Source organism: Canis lupus, chromosome 3, assembly GCF_011100685.1.
Source record: "Canis lupus familiaris isolate Mischka breed German Shepherd chromosome 3, alternate assembly UU_Cfam_GSD_1.0, whole genome shotgun sequence".
NCBI lineage: Eukaryota > Metazoa > Chordata > Mammalia > Carnivora > Canidae > Canis > Canis lupus.
In genome coordinates this window covers 80,836,890-80,862,794 of record NC_049224.1, presented here as the reverse complement: position 1 = coordinate 80,862,794, position 25,905 = coordinate 80,836,890, and the positions used below count along the sequence as shown (strand labels likewise).

General features: G+C 37.3%; 1 protein-coding gene and 1 long non-coding RNA gene across 12 annotated transcripts in view; one reads left to right on the top strand and one right to left on the bottom strand.

The window, feature by feature from the left end:
- PCDH7 (protocadherin 7) overlaps positions 1–25,905 on the top strand; it is a 415,603-nt gene that overhangs the window by 114,884 nt on the left and 274,814 nt on the right. The window lies entirely within an intron of this gene.
- LOC102153238 lies at positions 248–13,613 on the bottom strand. Its single transcript, XR_005357322.1, has 4 exons — positions 13,454–13,613; positions 10,811–10,893; positions 6,218–6,413; positions 248–802 (listed from the first exon to the last, which is right to left on the bottom strand). It is a non-coding gene; the product is annotated as an uncharacterized LOC102153238 (long non-coding RNA).

Below are 25,905 nucleotides of genomic sequence, written 5' to 3'. Positions count from 1 at the left end.
GGTGTTGTGCAGTTTGTCCTTGACAGCCTGGCAAACTTGCCTGAGTTCTCTGAAGAGGCACCGTTATATAAGGTGAATCCAGTATGCTTGCCAGGAGACAACTTCTTATCTCAAAATTCTACGAATTAATTCTCACTCTATTGTTAATGTCTCTATGAATGAAGCTGGAATGCAAGACACTAAAACGAAGTGCAGACTTTAAAGGTAATAGATTAGAAGAAGTATGTATAACATTATTGTGTTCGAATCTATTACTGTCTTAGATGAGACTAATTCGGTTCCAATTTGGCATCCACAATCCATGAGAGCATCTTAGGTTCCAAAATATTGTAGCCAAATATCCTCTTCATCACGCTGGGGCTGGGGGCTAGGGGAGATAATCGACTTCGGTTGTGTTCTGAATGCCTGGGCGCTCCATATGGCCTATTTTCCATTGGCAAGTGAGTCCTTAAAATCTTAGGGGATTCCACTACATATGCATAAGTATTATAAATTAATGTTCTAATGTGCTTTGAGGCTCTTGCTGGATGAATGGCAGGCAAAAGGAAAGAAAACGAAAAACATATTTTTTAAAGAAACTATAGGCATGTGGTTCTCCCCAGGCATCGGAATTAGGGAGTTTGAAGAGACTCAAGAACTAGATCCTTCCTTTTCTGGAATTAACTCTTGGGAGATGGATAGAAATAATGCAGTTTCTTGATACTTTCACTTTCAGAAGTGCTGTGATCATCCCAGACTCCTTGCTTCATTCTTAAGTTATCACCATTTTTCAAACATTTGAAAGTTATTTTTTCTTTGCAGTCTTAAATAAAAACAGAAAAAAAATGCATTTAGCTGCACAGAGAGGATCCATCAGAAGGCTCATTTGGGGGAAAAAAAACCTACACTTATTTAACAAGCTAGTCCCTGGCTTGAGTAAAGCAGCCCAAGAAGTCCAAGAATCCTTTCTTTTCTCCCTTCCCTCCCTCTCGCCCTCCCTCTGTCCTTCCTCCCTCCCTCCCTCCCTCCCTCCCTCTTTTCCTCCTTCTTACCCTCCCTCTCCCCCTCCCTCCTCCCTCCCTCCCCTCCTCCGTTCTTTTCTGTCTTTAGCAAAGATTCAGATTCCTTCTCTTTATATGCTCCCTGGAACTGTAACGCACCGTGGATCTTATTTTTTGTTGCAGAACAGTGACTTATGGGGAAAATTCAACAAAGGACCATCAAATAATGTCTAGCATCCAGGAGTGTACTCTCAAATCAGGGGCCAACTTTTCTGGCAAATGAATTGGTCATCGAGGCCTTTAGAGATCTAACAGTAACTTACAGACTGTGGGAGCAAAGCAGCCTCCCTTTCTTTCTTCTGGGTATTTGTTTTCAAGTGATACAGCAATAGGCATAGACCAAATAAAACCAAGTGGCACTGGAAACTAGTGCTGTAGGACCAGCCTGGATTTACAACATTGTATCACCAATTAATAATTTATATGTGTATGTTACATGTGGGATTATATAATTACTATATATGTAGTAATCGCTGTATATTATATAGTGTACATAGCTACTATATATAATATAACCAAAGAATTATAAACATCTTGATCTTAATTAGTAGATCTTAATTATTTACTAGCAGATATCCAGTTGCATCAAGGAAAGAAAAAGGGACTTGTGGTTTGTGGTCAGGCCCATCCCAGTTCAAGTCCTCAAACTTCTTTTTTTTTTTTTTTTTTTAAGATTTTATTTAGTCATTCATGAGAGACACAGAGGCAGAGACAGAGGCAGAGGGAGAAGCAGGCAGGGAGCCCGATGGGGGACTCAACCCCAAGAACTGAATCAGTTGCTCAACCACTGAGCCACCCAGATGCCCCTCAAACTTCTTGAGCCTCATTTCTTCATCTAGAAGACGAAGTTAACTATTCAGAGTTTGTATGGTTTGTGGTGAGGATTAAAAGCCACAAAACAGGCTAAGGACCTGACATAGAGTCTGGCTCATGGAAATGCCTGATAAATGGTAGATAATATTACTATTTCATATTATGCAAATTGAGTGATAATTACTAGTCTCCTCAGTGCATCCTTAGGGGTGTGGGTCGGGGTAATCTTTATTTTTTGCCATAGAAACTGCGATGAGGGAAATGTAACACTTACTCAAGGTCACCCAGTAAGTCACTCTCTGTCATTAGGACTTAAGGGTTTTCAGCTTCCCTGTCTAATTTCAGTCCATTAGGCCACAAAGTCATCAAAACAAACCAGAAAAGAACACCATCAAAAAGCAAAAGTAATAAAATCAAAGGATCCTGGAGCAGTATTGTACTAAAAGCCATCTGCTATCTTCGTCCGCATTCTCAACCCTCTTGAAATGTTATTTGTAAGGTCTTAAAAGGCTTGACTGGAAACCTTCATGCCTTTTTAAAGATACAGTATATCTTCTGCTGACTCATGCATGCTGAATAAAGAATTGTAATATAGATTTTTGAATTTACATCAGAGAGATGTCGATACTTTTTACATTGCCAAAGCCCTTAGGCTTTTGCTGTTCAGAAAGCAGCTTTATGATTAGCTAAGCAAATCATCGTTGATACGGCGGCGATGGGGATAGGGCAGGGGGTGTATTTGGGTGTGTGCTAGTGTGTCTGTGTGTGGAGGTGTGGGGATGATTGAATAAAATATCTGGAACATTTAAATGATTATAAATACGGTCATGCATATTATTTCCGTTCTTTTTTTATATCCAGTGTTCTTACCAGTGTGCTAAAATTTCTGTGCCATAATCAGGTGAAGGGAAAAAAAAAGGCACAAAATGCTGTCTTAGCATTTCCACTTGACTTTGGTGCCTTGTCTCCCTGCCTCGCTCTCTCAGATGCCCTCATTCGTCCCACTCCTTTCCTCCTTTGGGCTTGGCAGGAACACTTTTGCTCGGTGCCAGTGTGGGAAGCTTAAACTCGCTTACTTAAGTGGCTGATCTCATCTCTTCCTTTATGTGGTTTGTGGGATTCCCCCCCCCCATTTGGGCTTATTACTTCCTTCTACCCCCTTGTAGATTCACCTCTGTCATTGTATTTCCATTATTGTGTTGTCTTTTAAAATAAAACAATAAATATTTAAAACGTAAAGCCTTTTTAGTTTCAGTTGTGTGGCAGATATTTTTATATGAACAAAAATGAGGAGGTGAAAAATGGATTTCTCCAAAGTTTATAAAGGCCCAATGAGGCAAAGGGCACATTCTCAAGTTACAGGATTTTACTTGTCCTATTTCTGAGGAGCAGAGCAAAAAAATTTTTTTGCAGATATTTTAAGAGATGGCAAAACAGGGAAGCAAACCAAAGTCATCACAAAAGGCTCCCAGTGTAGACCCAGCCATCTGCATATAGTTCACAGAACTCTTCTGTTTATTTATGAGTCGTGGAATGTGTAAAGCCAACTTCTAGCTGTAAAAGGACATACAGTTGCTCTCATATAATTTCTTTGGCCTTTTTTTTTTTTTCTGCAAAATCAAGAGTTTGCTTTCTCATATGTAGGAAAGCACTGCCATGCATAAGGACCCGGTTTTGGGGAATTAGAATTTCTTTCCTAAAACATTTAAAATGACTAATAAAAATAAGCATTTTATGTGTTTAAAACATGAACATAGAATTCAAATTAATGCAACTGATCTTGGTATGTACACACTGAAGTACCGCACCTGCCAAGAATACTTTAGACTTGCTCTAATGTACTCCTGAAAAGAAACAGAATTAAATTGAAGATAGAAACATTAATTTTCTGCTATAATTTGGTTCTTTTCAAGATAACAATCTTCGATTAAGACAGGCACAAAGGAAGACAATGAAAGAAGCTATATATTTTACTTTAAGATTTCACAATCTGTTTCCTCGTAAGATTTTTCCAGAGGTTTTTATAGGGAAAAATGATTTCTCAAATTTCATCATGGTATAATGAGTTCATGGAGCTAAATTGTTTATACATTAAAAAATTAAATGTCTCTGCCATTCTCGTTCAGCAATTCTGTGCTCTTTCTAGTTAAAAAGAACATTATGTTTTGCAGGCCGGCAACTTCCTTGATATGATGTTTTAGTTTAATCCATCCAAAACATTACCCTCCAGACATTCTAAGAAAGTTGTTTCTCTGACATGATGTGATTTTATGATCTCTTTGAAACATTCTCAGCCTTAAGCATTAAACACAAATAGATGGAAGTAGGTGATAGCTTGAGTGTTTGACCTCTAAATGTGGGTTTGGAATTACCCCTCTGAAGATGTGAAAATGTAAAGTGATATATATACCCAGGAATATCAGAATATAAACAAATGTCGTATCAGGCCAGGTCCAGATTATCTAACTCGTAATCTGAAACCAAATTATCTTTGTCTCCCTATAATTTCCAGTGGATCTTGGCCACCATCTAGGGATGAATACATACAAAGATGCCACTTCCCACAAAAGGGGGTGAAGTGAGTTTAATAGTCTCCAGAGTTTTCTATTGCCAGACAGAAAGTCTTCTTATCTATACATCTATGACTTTTACCCCTAGAGGAGGTGTCAACAATACATCCTTTAGGAATGCAGAGTCTGAGGAAGAATTTCATGGAACATTGGAAGGAAGACATAAAGACCATTGGTTGTGTCTTTGGAAAAGAGTTGGCTGTGATATGGAAAACAAACATGACAATAGTAAAAGCTAGGCTTTGCTCTTTCTTTCTTTCTTTCTTTCTTCCTTTCTTCCTTTCTTTCTTTCTTTCTTTCTTTCTTTCTTTCTTTCTTTCTTTCTTTCTTTCTTTCTTTTTTTCCTCTGCTTTTAGCAGCAATCTCAGCTACCTATAATATATTAGGGATGTTATAAAGCCATTGGAAATTATTTCCTTATCATTTGTAATATTTTATATAGTGTGGTATGTACTACTTTGTGGAACCAGAAATAACCTGCCTTTGAGTGCAGAAATTTATCGAACATTGAACACATAGAAACACATTGTTAGGTTATATTAAGATACATGCAAGCAGATGCCCAGTTGTCACTTCTTCCAGGGTCGTATCCCCTTTTATTCATTTTGATGATACCATTTTTCTCTTTTGAAAGACTTTTCACATCAACAATTGGTAGTTTCTTTGGGATTTGATTAATGTCTGTTTTCTGTACCTGATTGTAAGTTTTTGTGATGGAAAGGACCATGAATATTTATACTCAACATGTGTCTGCAGCACATACAGACATCCCAATAAAAATCTTTCTGAATAGGTGAATATATGAATGAAGGAAGGAATGAATGAATGAGTGAATGAAAGTTCTATACTATGTGACACAGTACACTTCGTATGGAAGATGAAGTTGGAAGGGGACCAGGTAGGAAAGTCAGTTTATGAAGCATCTGGGATACTCTAGGTATTAGTTTGTGTTCTGTAGGAGGCAATAGAATAATTTTAGCAGGAATGTGACCCAATGAGATTGATGATTTAGCGCCCACCTTGAAGGTTATGAGGAGAAAAAGTTGTGAGAATGATGGCAGCGTGAAGCACATTGACCGTGTACCTGCAGTGATTACTATTTCTTAGTACTTTCTACTCCCTGGTATTTGCTTATTTATACCCTTATTGTCTCCCAACTCCTGCTTATCCTCCTATCAGAGAAGAGATAGTGTCTCTGTCTCATTAGATGCGATAGCCCCAAGGTCTCCTGAGTGGCTCAGTCGGTTGGTTGAGCATCTGCCTTTGGTTTAGGGGTCCTGGTCCGGGGGTCCTGGGGATCCTGAGATGGAGCCCCAGGGCTCTCTGCTCAGCAGGGAGCCTACTTCTCCTCTGTCAGTCTGCTACTCCTCCTGCTTGTATTCTTTCCCCCTCTCTCCCTGTCAAGTAAAATAAATAAAATCTTAAAAAAAAAATGCTGTAGCCCCAGCAATAACGGCTACTGGCATAAGGTAGTGCCTCAATTAATGTTTATTGAATAAGTGAATACTTTTTTTTTTTAACTGGAACATAGTGAACAGTTTTTAAATATTAGCTGAGCTGTATATCTTATTTCTGCCTATCCTTTTCTTAAGCATTCACCATTTTTTTTTAAGATTTTATTTATTTATTCAGGAGAGACACAGAGAGAGAGGCAGAGAGAGACACAGGCAGAGGGAGAAGCAAGCTCCTTGCAGGGAGCCCGATGTGGGACTCGATCCCAGACCCATGATCATGACCTGAGTCCAAGACAAATGCTCAACCACTGAGCCACCCAGGTGGCCCTTGAATATTCACCTTTTTAATCTATTTTCCATTTTTTGGATGTGGGGTGAGGAGCTCTGGCACTTTGTTTATTTATTTATTTATTTATTTATTTAAGCTCTGGCACTTTAAATAAAATAGGCATAATTTTTTTTTCAGTTGAGGACATAGCAATTATTTTCAAAGACTGTCACAGTTTCTGATTTCTGTCTTCATGTTTCTTTGTGTTCTGTTAAACAAGAAGCAAACAAACAAATTAGCTATCTGAGCTAATTTTAACATATAATCTAAAGAACAGGCTTGCTCCTGTAGCCCCCTGAATGTTTTTCTTTAGAGATTTGTGGTACATTTGGGCTGAGATTCCCTTTCATCAAGATTAGAATAGCTTCTTCTTACCAGTACAAAAATCTGTTTATAGAAGTTTACGTGAACTGAACTTCCTTCTGGTGGCAAAAATACTTCTCTGTGCTTAGACATTTAAAATTCTTTTAAAACCTCAGGAAGCAATTGACAATGGTGATTTTCTTGCAGGTCTCTGTGGTAAAAGGAGTCATGGTGTCCAGAAGCAAATAAATGATCTTGACAACCAAATTCTATTTCCTATTAAAAATCACTGCATGGGATGCCTGGGTGGCTCAGTGGTTGAGCATCTGCCTTTGGCTCAGGGTCTTGGGATCGAGTCCCACATCGGGCTTCCAGAGGAGAGAGCCTGCTTCTCCCTCTGCCTATGTCTCTGCCTCTCTGTGTCTCGTTAATGAATATAAAATATTTAAAAAATATTACTGCACTGTGTGGTTCTATTTTCTTCAATGTCTAGGAATTTTTTAGCTGGAAAGTTGGGAAAATCAGTTTCTTTACAAACGTGGCTCATTTTGTGGATAAGTCTACATTGTGGATGGTTCCCAAGTACTAGATTCTTACATGTAGTATGCAGACATATTTGTTAGCTCTTAGCAGATAAATACATATAAACTAAATATGGGCAATATGATCTGAAAAACCAATATATGTCTTTAAGTAGGTTCCACGCCCAACATGGGGCTTGAACTTACAACCCTGAGATTAGGAGTCACATGCTCCATCTACTGAGCCAGCCAGGCACCCCAAAAAACTAATAATTTGTGTACAGTTTCCTGAGTCTTGTAGCATTACCAAGAGACACAAATAAAAAACTTATTTTTGCAAAATTGCCACTGTGGGAGTAATCAGAGTATAATAAACAAATTAATTTTTTTCTATATAGTTGTCTATAATTATCAGAAAAATAAGCTTTCAAATAGTTACATTTTAATCAATTATCTATGAACTCTGGATTGTAGGTATGTATTGAATTTCATGATTTTCATTGGCTACTCTTTATTTCACACTTGGCCCTTCCTAACTTTATAAAGCCTAACGGGAAAGAAGTTCTGGGAACTTATAGTTTTAAGTTTTTTTTCCTCAAATCAAGTATTCATATGATTCACATTAACTGCATGTGTGTGTCTGTCTATCCAAAATATCCTTTGTTTCAAAAATAATTTGAGCATACTTAAATTTGCATATCATGAAATAGGAAAACTTTTTTGGGAGTAATGATGGGAAATATTGGAAAAAAGTGAAAATTATTATATCTAATATAACTAAGATTTAGTCATTCCAGCTGTGTTCCAGCGGGTTGAAATCCATGCCACCTCTGCATGGAAGTTAGAAGCACAGCAGATGTCTTTACAAAATCTGTGTATGATTTGGCCACTAAAAGTGCATCTTAGAATGTGAACTACCCCCTTCTCCTTCTTTTCACCTACCACGGGCACCAATACTACTAATCTTCGGGAGAATTTTGTAGATAGTCATTACTTTATCAGAGAAGTCCTTCTAAAGAGCTTAAATACTTAAGTGATTTCCCTTGGAGCAGTAATGGTGAATTATGTGGTGCTCTAATTGTGCTATTAGTTTATCTAAGCTAAAATGCAATCTACTTAATTTGAGGGTTTTATTACACATTGGTCTCAAAAGGTGAAACACATTAAAAGCATATTGGTTCTTCTAACAGGAGGTTAAGCCTTTTCAGATACTGCATGTGATGGAAATATTGTATCTCCCATTTACTGTGAATGTTAGTGTAAGATGTTTTTATTGACGCAGAACTGTAACTTGGGAAATTTGCAAGTTACTTGTTTAATATTTATTAATTTGTTATCATCTGTGGAGTCAAAGTTATCGTTCTTTTGGTAAAACTATTCCAACCTCATGGTACATCTAATTAATATGTGAATTTATTATGAAATTATGCCACTTAGGTTGTGGTGTGTTTAAAACTTAAAAACACAGGTCTATTTATTCAAAAGGAAATTATGTGTAAACAGAGCAGAGAGGATTTTTAAAGCAGTTCACCTATTCTGTGTGATACTTTAATGGTGGATATGTGCCATTATAAATTTGTCAAAACCCAAAGAATGTACGACACCAAGTCCTAAGATAAACTATGGACATTAGGTAATAATGATGCATTGATGTAGGATCATAATTTGTAATAGATAGACCACTCTGGTGGAGGTTGTTGATAATGGGGCATGTTGTGTGTTGGGGGCAGGAGATACATGGAAATCTCATACTTTCTGCTCAATTTTTCAGTAAACCTAATACCATTCTAAAAAATAAAATCTTATTTTTTGAAAGAAAAAAAAAAAACAGGTCTACATAAAGTTAAAACGGAAGGAGAGATTTCCCATCTCTTCTTATCTGAATACTAGAAAATTAGAAACTGACTCAACCCTGAAATTGACTCAACGCTATGCTTTAAAAATGCTGTATTTTTTAAATTTTACTTTCATCTTGAAATTATCTTTTATTTATTTATTTTTTTAAGATTTTATTTATTTATTCAGGAGAGACACAGAGAGAGAGGAAGAGACACAGGCAGAGGCACTCGATCCCAGGACCCCGGGATCATGACCTGAGCCCAAGGCAGACGCTCAACTGCTGAGCCACCCAGGTGTCCCTTGAAATTATCTTTTAAATGATAATTGAGTTGGCAGACATAACATTTATCAATACACTAAATTTTTACTTATGTAGTGACACTACAGTACCTGGGGGTATAGCTCAGGGGCAGAGCATTTGACTGCGGATGTAGTGACACTACAGGTCTGAATATGTTTACTGTAGTTTCATAGTTATAAATTATTGTTTACTATTATAAATCTATTGCTTGTAAGTGGCTGACCTGTGTATCATACGATGTTTAGTGGCATCCTTTGGTATCTATTTATGAGATGTCAATAGTCCCACCCAAGTTGGGAAAACCGAAACTGTCTCCTGACATTGCCCATGTCACTTGAGGGGAAACTGCCTTCTGTCAAGAACCATTGTTTGTAAGGTAAATGTACACAACTCTTATTTTATTGTTGTTCAAAATATGTAGTGTGTACATATGTGTATGTGTATTTGGCTTCACAGTTCTTAGTGTATAAATCAGGTTTTGCAAAAACAAGAGTGCAGACATAAAAAGGAAATTCCTTTACTTTGTTCATAATTCATAATGCTACTACTCAAGGGTTCCTCGCTGGCTCAGTTAGTCGAGCATGTGACTTCTTGACCTTGGGGTCATGAGTTCAAGCTCCACCATGTTGGGCGTAGAGCTTACCTTAAAAACAAAAAAAAAAGAAAGAAAAGAAAAGAAAAACAGTACTGCTTATAATGCTACTGTTCAGATTATGTGCTTTTAACCTCTCTTTGTAAATTAACAAAGAATGGGTACACATTTGTACCCTCTTGCTCAAACAATATACACAACTGAGCACTCCTCATTAGTAGTTTTAGCTTCCTGCATTAGGGGCTGATTCAAGCTACTTTTGCAGCAGACCTCCCCTTGTGCTTCACACCAGAAGGCTTTAGAATAAACATTTGGCTGAAAAGTCTTTATAGGACTCATCCAGCTGTCCTGTGAAAGAACTGTTGCCCACACTCACATGCATTAATGTATGACTTGCCAAAATGTTTGTTTGCCTTCACATAGACAAAGGCACAATGCGAATGTGAAGAGTATACTGTTAAATTATCACTTCTTGAGCCAACCAAGTGAACTTGGAAGTTTTCCATATATAAATATAAGATAGACAGTTTACTAAACCATTTTTTAAAAGAATGATGGAAATTATTAGCTAACATTTGCTAAAAATTATAATTCTAAATTAATCTTATAGTGGATTTTAATAATGCAAAGGAATTTTATAAATAAACTACCATATGATTTTTATTTCTCTTTTGGAACTACATTATGTATTCTACAGAGAGTTTTCTAATTTTTCTCCTATCTTCTTAGTCTTTCCTGTCTCCCATCTTTCATTTATTGCTTTGCTCCTATTTCTACCATTGAATCTTTAAAGGTAGTGATATATCAATACGAACTTGAAATTTGGAGCTGACCCAAAAAAGCTTGTATATGTATTACTTTAAAGTAATTTCAAGATAGAAATGCAAACCTGTTTCCATGTTGCTACTGTTAATATATATTTAATGAATTACCTTGACATATGCCTGCTTTGTCTTTAATGAACAATACTAATTTCAGTCCCATAAAATATACATCCAATCAATTGTATATAAATGATTAATTTGCATATGCTTTACACACAAACTTACACAATTGCGCCTTCACATTACCTTCTTCACATCAGCTGCCTTCTGAAATAGTTTCAGGGTGTGTAGCAGCACCAATCTGAAATCTTTAGTAGAACATAAAACGTTGCAGGGAGCTAAACCTTTGACTAGGTAGCAACTTTAATAACATTTTAAAATTTGAGGTATTCGGTAGAAACAACGATACGACCCGATTGGAAAACAAAAGAAATGGTTAAGGTGATATATCATCAGGTAATTCTCTGGATAATTATGTTTTTAATGTGTCTTTATCACGGTGCGGGCATACTAAATGGTGATTTTTGAGCATTTTTAAAGATTTCTGTAACAAAGAGCGTTCCTTCCTTTTTTTATTTAGTTTTTCTTCTTTTCAGATGAGGACAGATGCAGTGAGGGCTGTGTGCCTAAATGAACACTTTTACTAAATTAGTCTGGCATAAACACAACACTGCTAGCTTTCAGTACAATTGAAAATAAGCGTGGGGGTTTAGAGGTCTTTCTTTTCATAGTTCTGTTAAATCATGCTTAAAGTTCAGTTTGTATTCCAACAGTAGCATTTAAGACAGCATAGTTAAGAATCTCTTAACATTTCCATTTACAACTTCCCTCTCCCTCTAACATTTTCTTTAATGATTGTAGGATGTTTCATGGTAACAGCTCATCGGCAGTTAGAGCCAATGACCTAAATATGCAATTAAAATTGCAGTAGCCTTGCTAGGTGATAAACTGGCCCTCACTGTGGGCTTTGGAAATACTATTTTCTTTCCTCAAGACCTCTTCTTTTTACTATTTATAAAATGGAAAAGCACACTACTGGGGCTGAATCCTCTCGAGAAATCACATTAAAGGGTCTTTACAGATTTAAAAATGAAGCTGTTGAAACGTTTTTTTGCATTGTTGATAAGACTTACTGGCCCTGGATATACCCTTTAAACTAAAATCATTCATTTATTTGTAGTTCGTGGGTGGCAAAAGATGGCATGGGGATGTCTATGCTTTCGTAACTCAAGGGGGCACATGTAAAACTGCCATCCTGGAGAGTGTGCCTTAGATGGCACTTGGCCTTTTGGCAGTCACGTGCGTGTGTACCAGAGAGGACTGACCTTCCAAACACCATGCTTGGGGAAATCATGGGCTCTTATAACGAAAAATCATGTTAGTTCAACTTCCTCATTTTAACATTGAGGCGATTGCCTTCAGATCACGCAGATAATGGTATAGGAGCTGTCAAATCATAACATGAGTTTCCTGATTCTCAATACAACCTCTGGTGCTTCAGGGCTTTATCTTTTTCCATTTCATGTTACTTCCCGCCTTCCCTCTGACTGCCATAGGTATCATAGGACAGATTTTCAGCAATTTAAAGGATTCTATTTTATTAATGATAGACACAGACTTAGACTATAATGTGTGTGTGTGTGTGTGTGCAGGCACGCAGGTGCGCAGTGATACGAATTAGATTAGTTCTAGGTGTGTAACTCCTGCTTACTCAAAATAAACTGGCTCCATAATTTTGTTACCTTATTTTACCTTTTTGGTTTCATTTCCTGTGTGTGTAAAATATAACCTGCTGAATGTACTGAGAGATCTAATTTACTAAACTCAAAGCATTGATAATTTTCTTCCACTAACCATACCCTTCCATGTGAGGCTCCTCCTCCTCAAGCCCCAAACCACTTGAGGTCACTGTTCTTTCCAGTTATTTCTTTGTTGATGTCTCATTCCTGAACCCTAAGCAGAATAGGTCTCCGCTCTCTGTGAGCACAGATGTATCTGTGTTAGTTTGGGACCTAGATCTGTACTTTGCAGCTTCAATTTAGAATCATTGTCTTGAAAGCTAAAATTCTATAGAGTTCTTAGTCTCGTCCACAGTATTACTCTGCCCATAGCATAGTGTTTTTTACTGTGTGAAAGAGCAAGTTTCCTCTGGTTCTTTTGGCTAGTTCTTCTCTTCCAGGTTCTTTATTTTCTCCTTACCTTGTTTTCACACAGTTTCCAACTGTCCTTCTCCATAGACACTATCATCTCCTCTTATATAATCCTGGATTATTATAAGTAAAATTAAGTTACACTTTTTTGAGTGTGAAGACTTCAACTGAGAAGGTATTCAAGATGCATGGACATATTATTTGTGGTTGGAGGGCATGGTTTTACTGTATCTTGATGTCTGTGCTCGGTCTTCAGGGAAAAAAATGGGAATGGGCTTTTAAACTTCAACTTGATGGCTAAGCATTGAGTCTGCTTTGATACCTTCATTCTACCTTCAATTTTAATAACTATTCTTCTCCTCATTCCTCTGATCAAGTCATAGACTAGTGCTAGAAATTGCTTTTGGGATAATTTGCTCTTATCTCATATATATATGAGAAAACTGAGATTCAGAGAGCCTAAATGATTTGTCCTGAACCCATTCAGTCAAGTCAAGAAATCAGGTTTTTTTGGTTTGGTTTTATTACTAGCATTTCTAACTGCTTATCCTCTCTAGCTCTGTATCCTTGTGCTGTATCTAGTTGTTTAACCAGGCTGCTACCTTTGATATGTATTTTTGATGCATGATTTTTCTCATTCTGAGCTTCAGAGGAATAGGGAGCCTATAGCAGGACCCTACCCCATGGTTGCGTACTCACCACCAGGCACTATACTAACCTCATGCCCACTGCCTCCTTATACTTCTAGTATGTGGACATTCCCTTCCTGGTAATTCTATGTGGGCTTCATGAGGCCTTCTTGGTTTTATCCCAGTATCACCAGCCACAGTACCTTAGATACCATGCTTCCTTTCCTGAATTCTGAATTCTGAATTCTCTCCAACTGCCTGCTCAAGAGAAATATTATGTATTTCCGGTCTCTACTTTTGATTTATCTCTTGTTCTAACTGATGAAGAAACAGAAGGAAACCAAGGGACTTCCCTGGAAATTCTTTTTGTACAGGGACTTTGAGATTGCTTTTGGAACGTGCAGTCTTGTTCCGCATGAAGAACATGTTTTTCATGATCTTGCAACTCTCCTTCAGTTCTTCTGAGACTGAGAAAGTATGCGTGTGTGTGTGTGTGTGTGTGTGTGCGCGCGCGCGCGAGCACACACACTTATGTTCAAATACCACAAAAGTGACTAAAGAAAAATGTATGTCATTGGAGGAATTCCTTTGAAGGCATTATGGTATGATGGAATAAGCTTGGGCCTGGGATCAGATTCACCTCATTTGGAAATGAGTTCTTCTAATTACTAAATATCTGACCCTGAAAAAAGTTGTATATTAAATCCCAGAGTGAGAATTAAAACACAGGTTTACCAAGCTCTAAAATTTGTTTTTTATTCACCATGCATAACACATTCTCTGCTTCACAGTGTTCATTCAACATAACTGACAAGGGGAATGTTCCTGTTTTTCTGTCTTTAGCAGGAAGGGCAAATGGATTTTATCTTGCCTGAAGGTCAATGATTAAAGGCTGAATAGTCAAATTATGTTATTTTTTAAAGATTTTTTTTTTTTTTATTTATGTGAAAGAGAGAGCATGTGCAGAGGAGAGGGGCAGAGGGAGAGAGAGAAGCAGACTCTCTCCGGAGCAGGGAGCCCAATGTGGTTCTCAATCCCAGGACCCTGGGATCATGACCCCAGCCAAAGGCAGACACTTAACAGGCTGAGCCACTCAGGCACCCGGTCAAATGATTTAATGTCTCTAAGCTCCAGTTACCTCAGCTGTACCACTGAGGTAAAGATAGTTGTATGGCTAGAATAAGATCATGCATGTGAAAGATACATTTTAGAAATAGCAGTAGTAGCACTATCATTCTACCTTCTCTCCATCTTAGGAACCTGAGTAGGGTAGAGTTTTCTATAAGTAATGATGATGTCATAGTCTGTTCAGGCTGCTATGTAACAAAATACCAGAATGAGTAGCTTATAAACAGCAGAGATCTATTTCTTGCAGTTCTGGAGGCTGGAAGTCTGAGATCATGGTGCCAGCATGGTGGGATGGGGACTTTCTTCTGGGTCACAGATTGTTCATTGTACCCTACCATGGTAGAAGGGGTGAGGACGCTCTGTGGGGTCTCTTTTGTAAGACCATGAATTCCATTCATGAAAGTGCCACTCCTGTGACCTGATTACTTCCCAAAGGCCCTACTTCTTAATGCCATCACCACGGGCATTAGGATTCCACCATGTGAATTTTGAGGGAGAAACAAACATTCAGATCATAGCAGGGTGTAACATTAATTTTGGATCGTTGAGGTGATCAATCTGAGGCCACTGACATCAAATACATCACTACTGAGAGATATTTAGATGGGGATGGTAAATTACAAGAGTTTACTCCTGAAAACTCACACTCAGATATACCTAAAATCAGCTTACATGGTATGCAGTTACCCGTTATTACCTAGAAGTAATGAAATTTAGTGTTTTTCCCTCAAAGAAAACCTAAGTTATAATCTAGGAAAAGAGATTTGTGATGGAAAGTAAATGAGATAAGGAAAGTAGATAAAATATGCAGAAACTGCCATTTCTGCTCTGCTATTTTATGTTGTTTACTTCAACAGAACACCTAAGAATAGTGTTTGCCTATCTAAAAAGGATTGTGATGTAAGCATCTCGATTTATGGCCAAGGAGCTGGGTGTCTTGGTGCCATTTTAATGTTTTATATTAAGAGGCTATGACAAAATACATGAATTAGCAAGTTGTAGAGTCCTGTCAGATGCAATTACAGCTATTTGTTTATATGTAGATATATGCAGATTCATGTACTATGCAATTTAGCAATTGTGTCAAAGTCAGGGAAGCTGGCTGGGTGTGGGGGAGAGGCTGGGGTGGGCAGAGGATGGGAAAATAATTATTCCCAGACCTGAGGCCGTAGCCCAAGCTTCTAAGGGCTTCGGATACGTCAGAGGAGAATCTCTCCTTCAGTAATATTACTTGATCTAATCAGCCGGAATCCTAATCTCTTGAGACTCCTTGAAGGAGTTGCAAGTTATTAGTATGTTAACCAAAACAGTGGTAGAGTAGAAAAACCTCTTGGTGATCAAATCAAACAGCACTACTTGATGATCTTTATTGAATCATAATAGTCCTTCTGAAAAAATCCCCAAAGGAGGAAGGATTTTGAAACTTTGCACATGAAACACATTTAATAAAGTGCCCTCCAAATTCGTATAACTTCCTCACAGAATTCCAGTTACTCTAGCCTGAGTAGACTAGAGGCTACTCAGTGGGAGGCTAAGGTGAAGCAATTCGGAGAAATTAATATGGAACAGTGAGAACCAGAGATTAAACTCAGGTCTACCGATCTCAAGGGAAAAAAAAAAAAAAATCTATTCAAGAATGTTGATTCAGCCTTACTGAACAGCAAAGTGTTCCTCGTTTATGCTCTCATGTTTTTCAGGGATGGCAAATAGGTTTCATTCAACCTGTTGCTTCATAAGGATTGATTCATAATGGCCTCTCAAGTGGCTACACTGAGAAGGACTTTATGATGGATCCTTATTATTGGGAAATTGACCTTAGTGATTATAGAGATGTGCCTTGAAATGGGAGGGGGTGGATGCCTGCCAGTATTTGCCATTTCTGGGTTAGAAATAAAATGTCTAGGAGAGTGCTTGGTGAATATTAGGTATTTGAGACATGTTATTTCTCTTCCATTTATCGTTGACCACCTCTTCTAGGTATAACCACAAGACCCTTCTTACAGTCGGTATCAGTAGTGTCCAATCTGAGAGTCCCAGAAGGCTTAGTTGGAAATTGAGCCAGAAATTAGACACATTACATGGTGCCATGTCAGCCACCATACTGGCTTCTAAGAGGACTGGTACACGTTTTATATATTTATATTTGTTTTTTAATCAAACATGGATACTCATAAGAGGCATATTTTCTGGAATATGGACAATAAGTTGAAGCTATATTTTCTTCTGTGTCACAGAATGCCTAAGATATTCAGGACAGATATCCAGTGTAAATGATGTTACATTTTATTCTTCTATTAGCATTCTTTTTTTTTTTTTTTCCTGACTTAAAGTTAAAAGTCACTGTAGATGTAAAAGTGTAACTACCAAATCAGCCAAGATTTTTTTTTTTTTTTTCTAAATCATTGTGTACTCAAAAGCCTATTTTCCCTCTGAGGAGCTATGGAAGAATGGACTCCTAAGAGACTAGATTAATCAAATTTAAAAGCAAATGTAAATTTAAATCAACCATGGAGCCCTGCTGTACTGCAATTAACATTTCAAGGTAAATGAAATGTGATGATAGTAAATACCAGTTCTATTCAGAATTGGAAACATATTCTGTTTCATGGTGTATTTGGGCAGAGAATGGAAATTTGAAAGGAAAACCATTGTTAACACACTAGCTTTGACATTTCAAGATGTAATTTAAACTTGATTACAACTTCTATTAAAAAAAATCTCAATTTCCCCATCTGATAGTCTAGATAAGAGTTTCTCAGTCTTGGCACTATTCACATTTCTGTGTATTTTTTTTTTCTTGTGGGCATATAGGATATTTCACAGCATCCCTGGACTCCATGCACTAAATATACCAGGAACAATTTGTTCCTTCCTACCATTAGCAGTTGTGAAAACCAAAAATGTCTCCAGATAGCAAGCACTGATTTGGAAATTAAGAGAACTACATTACCGTTCATTGGCTTTAACACCCACTAACTGTATAATTTTTTTGTGGTTACCTATTCTCTCTGGGCCAGATTTCAACTTAAATAAGTGAGGAATAGTCTCATCCACTTCTAAAATTCTGTGGTTCGATCTTCCTATCACTCTCTTAAAAGATAAAACAACGTTCCAGAGTCAGAAAGTCCTTGGGGATAGTCCTGGGGGTGACACAGAAAGGTCTGTGAAGAAACAGGTTAAAATTGGTGCAGCAAAAGCAAAACTACTGGAGCCGTGCAGGTTTTTTATGAATGTCACCCAGGAGTCTGGGTTTTTATAGGTCTTATTTACCATGGAAATGTGTTTGAAGAAATCCAGAGAAGTAGAAGGGGAGGGTGGGAGGGTGTAAGTGGGTGGGAGGAGGATAATAAACTTGTAGGAACATTCGAGAAATAAAGAATTGCCTTTTATGTAACGTTTGTAGTTCTTATACCTGTTTGCAGACAAAACAAGTACCATCAGTTATACCTTCCTGATTAGGATCTCTGTGGTTGGGAGGTGAGGGACTCACCTAAAATCATGATCTAGCCATTACGTGGGTTCAAGCCTCTTTTCTTCTGCTCAAGCAGTGGAGGTCGAGCCTTGGCCTTCTGAAGCCGGAAGGCTCATTGCTGATTGTCACCGTCCACGAAATCTGCTGTTGTGTTATTTCTGGGTCTGCTGACAAGGACAGGAAGCTGCACGTCGGTGAGGTGCCTGTGCATAGGCAGCACTATTGCTGGATAATGGAGATTCTAATTTAATCAGCCTGAGTTAGGGAAAGCTTTCTAAAGATGCTTAATTTGTCATGCTCAGAACAAAACATCAAGGTAGACCTGCTGCTTCTTCATTTACAGTTGGGCTTTGTGTCTGTTTCTCAACCCTTGTCCTTTCCTAAGACATCCGTTACCCATCGTACCCGTCGTCTCTTTAGCCAGACGCTCCAGCATGACTGTGACCCGCACATTTGGTGTGGTTGTCACTCACAGTCTGGCTGGCCGGTGGGCACTTTTGCTTTTTGCAGCAACCACACTCTGCCTCCCTGATGAGAAATCACTTTTACTGCAGGTTCTCCTTAATCACCAGTCAAATGAGCCTCTCCTGAAATCTGGCCTCTCTGTAACCTGCTGCTACCACCTTACTGTATTGGCATCAGATGGGGTCATATATCAGTGCAAGTTAATTTCTTGAAATCTGTTAAATAGCATGATCTTTTGCTCCGTGGCATGCAGATTATGTTGGTAAACTTGGTAATACATGAGAGTTAGCACAGGGATAGTCCAATCTGGCTCTTTTTCTTGTTACAGAGCTAGGGGACAGGTAATTTATTATACACTTATTCACCCTGAATAGGTCAGAACCATGAAATTTGAGAATCCTTCATTGGAGGCTATCAAGTCATTGGGGAGATTAAATCTACATTCTGCTTTAATCTGCTGGATGGCCATTGCCATCAGTAAAATGTCCGATCTGTCGGCATTGTTAATGTAAGGGGCACTGTCTGGGTAATCATCAGCGGAATGCAGTGACAAGTAATTTTACTGAAGGACCAAGTGAGAACTTCACCCTCTTGGTTTGTTTGTTTTTTTTTTTCCTTGAACCCATTTTCTTGCTTTTGATGGAATGAGGACATTTTTAGTAAATACAGTGAGTTCTTTGTTAGAGTTAATCAAAATGTTTCTCACTCTTACACCTAAATTTAGTCCCTCTGAGAGGTCATGCCAAGAAAAATGAACAGATTACCAAAAGAAAAAAAAAAAAAAGAAGAAGAATGTAATTTTACAAGGTTCAAAGCACTCTCTTTCTATTTTGGGCTAAAATCACTATTATCGTGATCTTTTGGAATATTTACATTTTATTTTTGAACAGAGTGGAGTTCTTCCCCTGCCATGGATACAGAGGAGTTGTATTAATCCTGGATATTGCTCGAAGCAACTTTATTCTCTTTCTTTTTTAGGCTGAGAATTTAGGCAGGTAAAGAAGAAACTATAGATTAAATTTGGAGCTCTTAAATAATTCAAGATTATGAGATGTTCCCAAAGCTTAGAAGTCGGATATTGAAGACAAAACCCATATTCTGCAGTTGTCATCTACCAATATAAGATTGGTGACACATTTTTGTTTTTAAAAAATGCGAAATAGCAATTTGATGCATATGTGTATATGCATTCTGTTAATGCTCGAGAAATTATAAGTGAGGTGAATTTTAGGTCGTTTTATAGGTACTTGCTATATTCTGATCTATATGTTTTAAACCGGGGTAAACCAGGACTATAATTTGTTCACATGATAAGATTAAACAGAGGTTTATACATATATGTGTGGGTGACTTGCTGAAAACATGAGCCTAATGACTCTCAAAACTCAGATTTTTAATGCTAGGAAGAAAAAATAATTCGATTTAAATTCTAAAAATCTTGCGATATTTGACTGTACAACTGTATATCTGACTCTTAACAATAATTTTAGGAGCTTTTTTTTTTTTTTAATTTTCAAGTGACTCCACTTTGTCAGGTATTTCAATTGCCAAAGAACAGCGGTGGTGGTGGTGAGTCAACGGGAAGGTTGAAATCGAGAGGTAATGAAATACTTTCTGAAATTAGAAAACAAGTTTAATGGTGATGTTTGAATGAAACCTTTTCAAACCCACTGTCAAAACATAACTTCTTTTCCCCTTTTGTTTGAATCTCATGGCAACCTTGTTACCTTTTACAGTGACTTCTCTTCTGGGATGTGTTTTCTGAATGCCTTTCATTTAATAGGCATATTTTAGAAATCTAATTTCACTGTCTGCTTCAGTTCAGGGATGCTGTGGAAACCTAACCATTTTAGACTGTCTGGATGCTGTTTTCATCAAGTCATTAACATTATTATTGAGGGTGACACTGGGAAGTTATCTCCCCTCACTTAGAGCATCTTATTTGTTAAAGACCACAACCTCTTAACCTTTATAAAGGATGTGGTTTCACCAAGTTAACTTTTTATGTGGAGCTGTTTTCCACTATAATTTCAGTTTATTTCCGTCTGCCGTGCTTCCTGCAAAACTTACAAGGGTTTTGTCGCGTCAGTAAAGCTTGGCTGGGTTATGAATAGGTGTTTTGGGGGTCTTAGCTCCTTATGCAACAGAATGGAGCCCAGACACCTCATTTCAGAGATAAGGGAACTGAAGCCCAGGTTGTCCTGTTGGGTAGCATCATCATAACAAGGTCAATTATGATCGGTAGTGAGTATGCCAATATTTCATAGAGCGTTTCACCTCTTCCACATCTTGCACCTTTGTACCAGCAACTTTAGTTTGAGACCCTGAAAACCAGGTAATTTCTATTAGCCCTTTTGTTCTCGGACCGTTGCTTTTTTGCTTATGTTGAATCACAGCCTTCTGCTCAGTCTTCTGCTTTGTGCCATGGTTCATTTGGGCTGAACTCTAACAAGAACAGTTGCAGTTCATTATACAAGTAGCATTACTGCTTTTGTGAAAATGATACATACTTGAGTATAGATTTAAAATCTTACAAGCTTCAGGGGTGTCTGGGTGGCTCAGTGGTTGAGCCTTTGGCTCAGGTTGTGACCTTGGGGTCCTGGGATCGAGCCCCGCATCAGGCTCCAGAAAGGAAGGCTGCTTCTCCCTTAGCCTGTGTCTCTGACTCTCTCTTTGTGTCTCTCACGAATAAATAAAATCTTTTTTAAAAAATGTTACAAATTTCAATGAAGAAAATTCTAAAAATGAATAGAAATTTATACCAGTCACTCCAACCGGAGGGTAATGTTTTGGCCAACACAGTCAGTCATATCTTTACTAAGCAAAGATTTACTTAGTTATGTACATAGGAAATTTTGTCTGCACCGGTTCATACCCTGATACAGCACCAATGCCTGAGGGAGCGGAGCAGTTTCTTTTAACGTGTCTCATATTGTTAATATTTAAAATTTTGACCATTCTGACCTACATGAAAGAAAAAAAAATCTTTATTTTCTTCTTTTTTTTTTTTTTAATTGTACCTCAACAGAAGCCTTTACAATCACCTTTTCATGCCTTTTTGCTCTTATTTCTATTGGCACAACCCTGTTGTTCTTATAGTCCTTATTGTCTTGGAATATCTCTTATTTATTAGGCTATTTACTTTATATATGTGATATTTTCTAAATATTTTTCTCAGTTTAAAAAAAAAACATTCCAGCTGGTTATGATTTTTTATTTGTTTGTTTGATTTTGGTCTTCTGTGTTTGTCGTTTTGTTTTGTTGCTATCTATTGTAAGTTTTCCTTTGCAGTGAAGACAAAGTTTAGTATTGTAAATCATGCAGGTAATTAATTCCTGAAATTGTATTCAAAGGTAGGCCTATGGATGAGCAGGTTAATAGTAAATAATACCATAAATTATTTAAAAATATCTGTGTAAGTAATATTGCTAATATCTCTGTTAGAAGGAGAGGGTCTTTTATTAAGTAAAAATGGCAAATGTCCAAGTATAGGTAACCAGGCTAATTAGCTGTTTACTGATTTCCTACAACTGGGTTAGTATCCCTTGGGCATTTAGTTCTTTATCTTGTTATTGTGCTAATACTCCACGTGAAGATTTTTTTTTAAGTGTGCCCTGTGTGAGAGTAGTTTCTGAGCTGAATATATTAAACTCTTGTATTGAGTTCTTTCAACTTACCATAAGCAATTTTATTATCGAATAGTGGAAATAGCATCATTTGCCTAGAGGAATTGTGCTTTGTCCAAAAGACCGTTGCCACAGGTAGGTTTGGCCAACAGTGTGAGTGCTCTGTGTCTTTCATGCTGAACCCTACATCTTATAGGTCTTGATGCTTCCTACCAATAATTTTCCTATTTATCCTTTTCTCTTTCATTCTTTACTATTGTTACTTCTGTTGTAGTGAAGTAATTTTGTTTTTATTATTCCTTTTTTTTTTTTCTTAGGACTTTCTTTTTGCCTATCCAAAACTTTGTTGTTTTCATCCTTGGCTCCTTCCAAAACCAGTGATGTAAAGTTGAATGCTAGTAACAAAAACATGAAGGGTTAATGTGTAATAATGATTCAGCATTTAAAAATTTTATCAACTTTTTGGTTACAATTAGTAGATCACATTGACATCAGATGACGCCAATAAATCTGGTTTAGTACTTGCAGACTGCCCTCTCAGTGTGTGATATTTAAAAACAATAGCTATTGGGACACCTGGGTGGCTCAGTGGTTGAACTTTTGATCCTGGAGTCCCAGATGGAGTCCCACATTGGGCTCCCTGCATGGAGCCTGCTTCTCCCTCTGCCTATGTCTCTGCCTTTTTCTCGGTGTGCCTTTCATGCATAAATAAATAAAAAATATTAAAAAAAAAATAAAAACAATACTATTAATTTTGTTCCTCTGTCTATGCAATGAAGAGGGCTCTGATTCTTTAGAAGGCAAGATCATTCCTGGTTAGAAAAACAAAGACTTTAGATCATTGAAAGGAAGCTAAAAGCCAGCAGGATTTTGTTTCCACCTGATACAGGAAAGTGTGTAAAGGCTGAGTAAAGCTCAGTGAGAAGAGAAAGAAGCCTCACAATGAGTTGGTACTTTGCTAGTTCAGAAGAAAAAACAACAAAAAGTAAGCTTTTTATGAAGATGTGACTGAAGCTGGGAATCTTTTATGTTTTCTAGATGGTAAATACTAAAATTAGTAAACGAGAGCTAGCATTTGTTGGAGCATCTAGCATGCGTTAGATTCTTCTCAAGCACAAATATGAATAAGACATTGGATTCTTAGAACTCTAAAAGGTGGCTCACACTAATTCCATTTTGCAGATGGGGAAATCCGAGGTCAGAGCTGAGGTCAAAGAGGTCAAATACTTTGCAATGTGTTTGGTTAGTAGTGGAGTACCAGGCCTCTCTGATTTCAAAAGCAAGACCTTTTTGTCTCCACCGAAAGTCTTAGAAAGAACAAAATTTCCCAGGGAACAAACAGGTTTGGTAAATTCTCTGATTGTTAAAGCGTGTACTCCTGAGGAGGGGAAAAAAAATCTCTTTAGGATACTAGGAGGGGGCATTGATGAGTGTAAATGAATGATCACTTAGTTTTTTCTTACTTGTTTCCTTGTTTTAGTATCACCTATATTTCAAACTGGAAAGTTTCAGGTTACATTCCCCAAATATGGTGTGTCTATTCATGGAAATTTTCAGATTATGTATCGTTCCTCACATATTTTGGGAGTCCACGTGAACAAGCACCAAATGTTATGATGTTCTGCTTATCTGTCCAGAATCTTCTTTTCCCAAGTGATTACCTTCTTGTTCAATCGATCTCAGGCCCTAGATGAGTATCATCTGCTCTTTTTTTTAATATTCAAATTTTGAGAGATAAAAATCTGTATCAATCATTTTATGTGACAATAAATATGAAAGTATTAGCTTTTTCTTTTAACCTTTCAAAATTTAACATGTGACTCACAGTTCAGGATGCAGGCTAAATGCAGTTTTGATTATTAGGTTCTAGGCTCATGGAAGAAAGTAAACATTTTATACTCGTTTGATTCTCTAGCACCCAATATGTTGCCATCTGCTTCTGAATTGAATTGTTTTGATGGTGTTTAAATAGAACACTTTTCGGAATCAAAATCATTAATGTAAAACCTCTGGTGATCTACATATTATACAGTATATTAAATGCACCGGGTTTAGATAGACCTTTGGAGTTTGTGGCTAAAAGATCTTGATTCGTGATGATTTAGAAAAGGTGACTGCAAAGTGGCAAGAGAGACAAGAGACATTCATGGGTGGTCTACTGAATCAGTTGTACTACATGACAGCCTCACCTTATACACTTAAAGTGCTGTTCTTTGAATGTGAGGATGATGCCTCTAATGATTCAACATCAGCATTACACGATCTTGAGTTGTTTTTCCGGTAGAGGTAATTACTTTTCCTCTGATTCATCCCCACTCTCTTGGTTCTGATTCCCTAGTGATATACTGCAAGCAGTATAACATCACTGGCCAGGTGATGGTTAGATTCTCTTGACAGTGCATCTGAGCAATTAATGCATGCATGCTTTTTGTCTTCACATTATGTTATAATCACCTCTTTGGCAAAATAGCCATATATATGTGTGATGTTGAAAAAGCGACAGAATGTCAAAGAAAAAGACTAAAAAAAAAAAACAAATCCCTATTTTCTGCTGCGTAGCTCTTGTGTCATACCCAACAGCTGAGGGATTTAAATTAGATAATTTTTTACTATTCTCAAACTCTAAAAAAATTATTCAATGTAGTTTAATTAATAGATTAATTTCCACTCATTGATTTCTCATGAAGCCCTATATTATTTAATATTTTTAGGAACTTTTGTATTCGTTTCTGTTCTTCTTTAGAAAATAATGCTAGCATTTCCTTTGGATAGATGTGCATGTCAAAATAACATTTCCTGAATTATTTGTAGTTGGTATATTTTAAATGGTAGAAAAGAATCACATTTTAGCCAGAGGTCATGTTTAAGTAACATGGAAGTGGAGTGTTTTGTTTGGGTTTTACTTGATATCTTTTTTTTTTTTTCAAAGTTAAACTTCCGATTCACTTTGGCTTATATTAGTTTAAATGATAAGCAATGTATAATTCTGAGCGTGGAAACATATAATCTTATTAAGGGCGCTTGAAGGAGTGTGGTCTTCTATCTGCTAGTAAGGCTGAAAAAGTTCATGGAAATGATAGATAGCTTTTAACTCCTCACTTTATGAACAAAGAAACTGAGGTCAGGATTAATGTACTGCTAGTTGGCTTCCTGAGTCCTCTGAATTCTAATCTTTAGTCTTTCAGTTTATCCAGGATACGTTTCTTTAAACTGGGAAATAATTAATAATTAGGTGTTCATGATGATTAGTGTACAAACCCCGTGGAAATGCCTAGCAGTGATGCAAGCCAAAAATTGCTCTGTGCTCTCCAAGAATTTCAGAGAGAAATGCCAACAGTGTGAAATTCTCTGTAGCTTAACATATTTCCCTTATAGGATCCAGAATTCTCAGAAGCATGTTATTCTCCCCACTTATAACGTCCTTGTCATTTACAACCTATCCCTCACAATGTATAAAATGGTGCCCAGGGCCCCCTTTTCATGTAGGCAGAGGGTTATGTCCCAATGGCTTGGCCATTTGTGAAATGTGAAAATTCGTTTCTGAAATAGTCCTTTTTTTTTTTAATAGTCCTTTTTGAGTGTGTGTATACTGAGATATCACAGAATTATATGTCAGAATTAAGAGTGTATTTTGTCCAGTGTTTTCACCAAGATAACAACTTACTGCCAGTTGCAAATATCTTTTTAGGGTTTGCTGCTTCCACTGAATTTTTAGTTACTGCAGGTTTTAAATAAAAACAGTGGGAAAAATCTTGCCTTTTGCTCTCTTTCCTCAGTAGTTTCTCTCAGCTAAGCAGCAGAAGGGTCATAAGTGATACCAGGTGGTGCATCACTTGATTTAGTCTTTCTT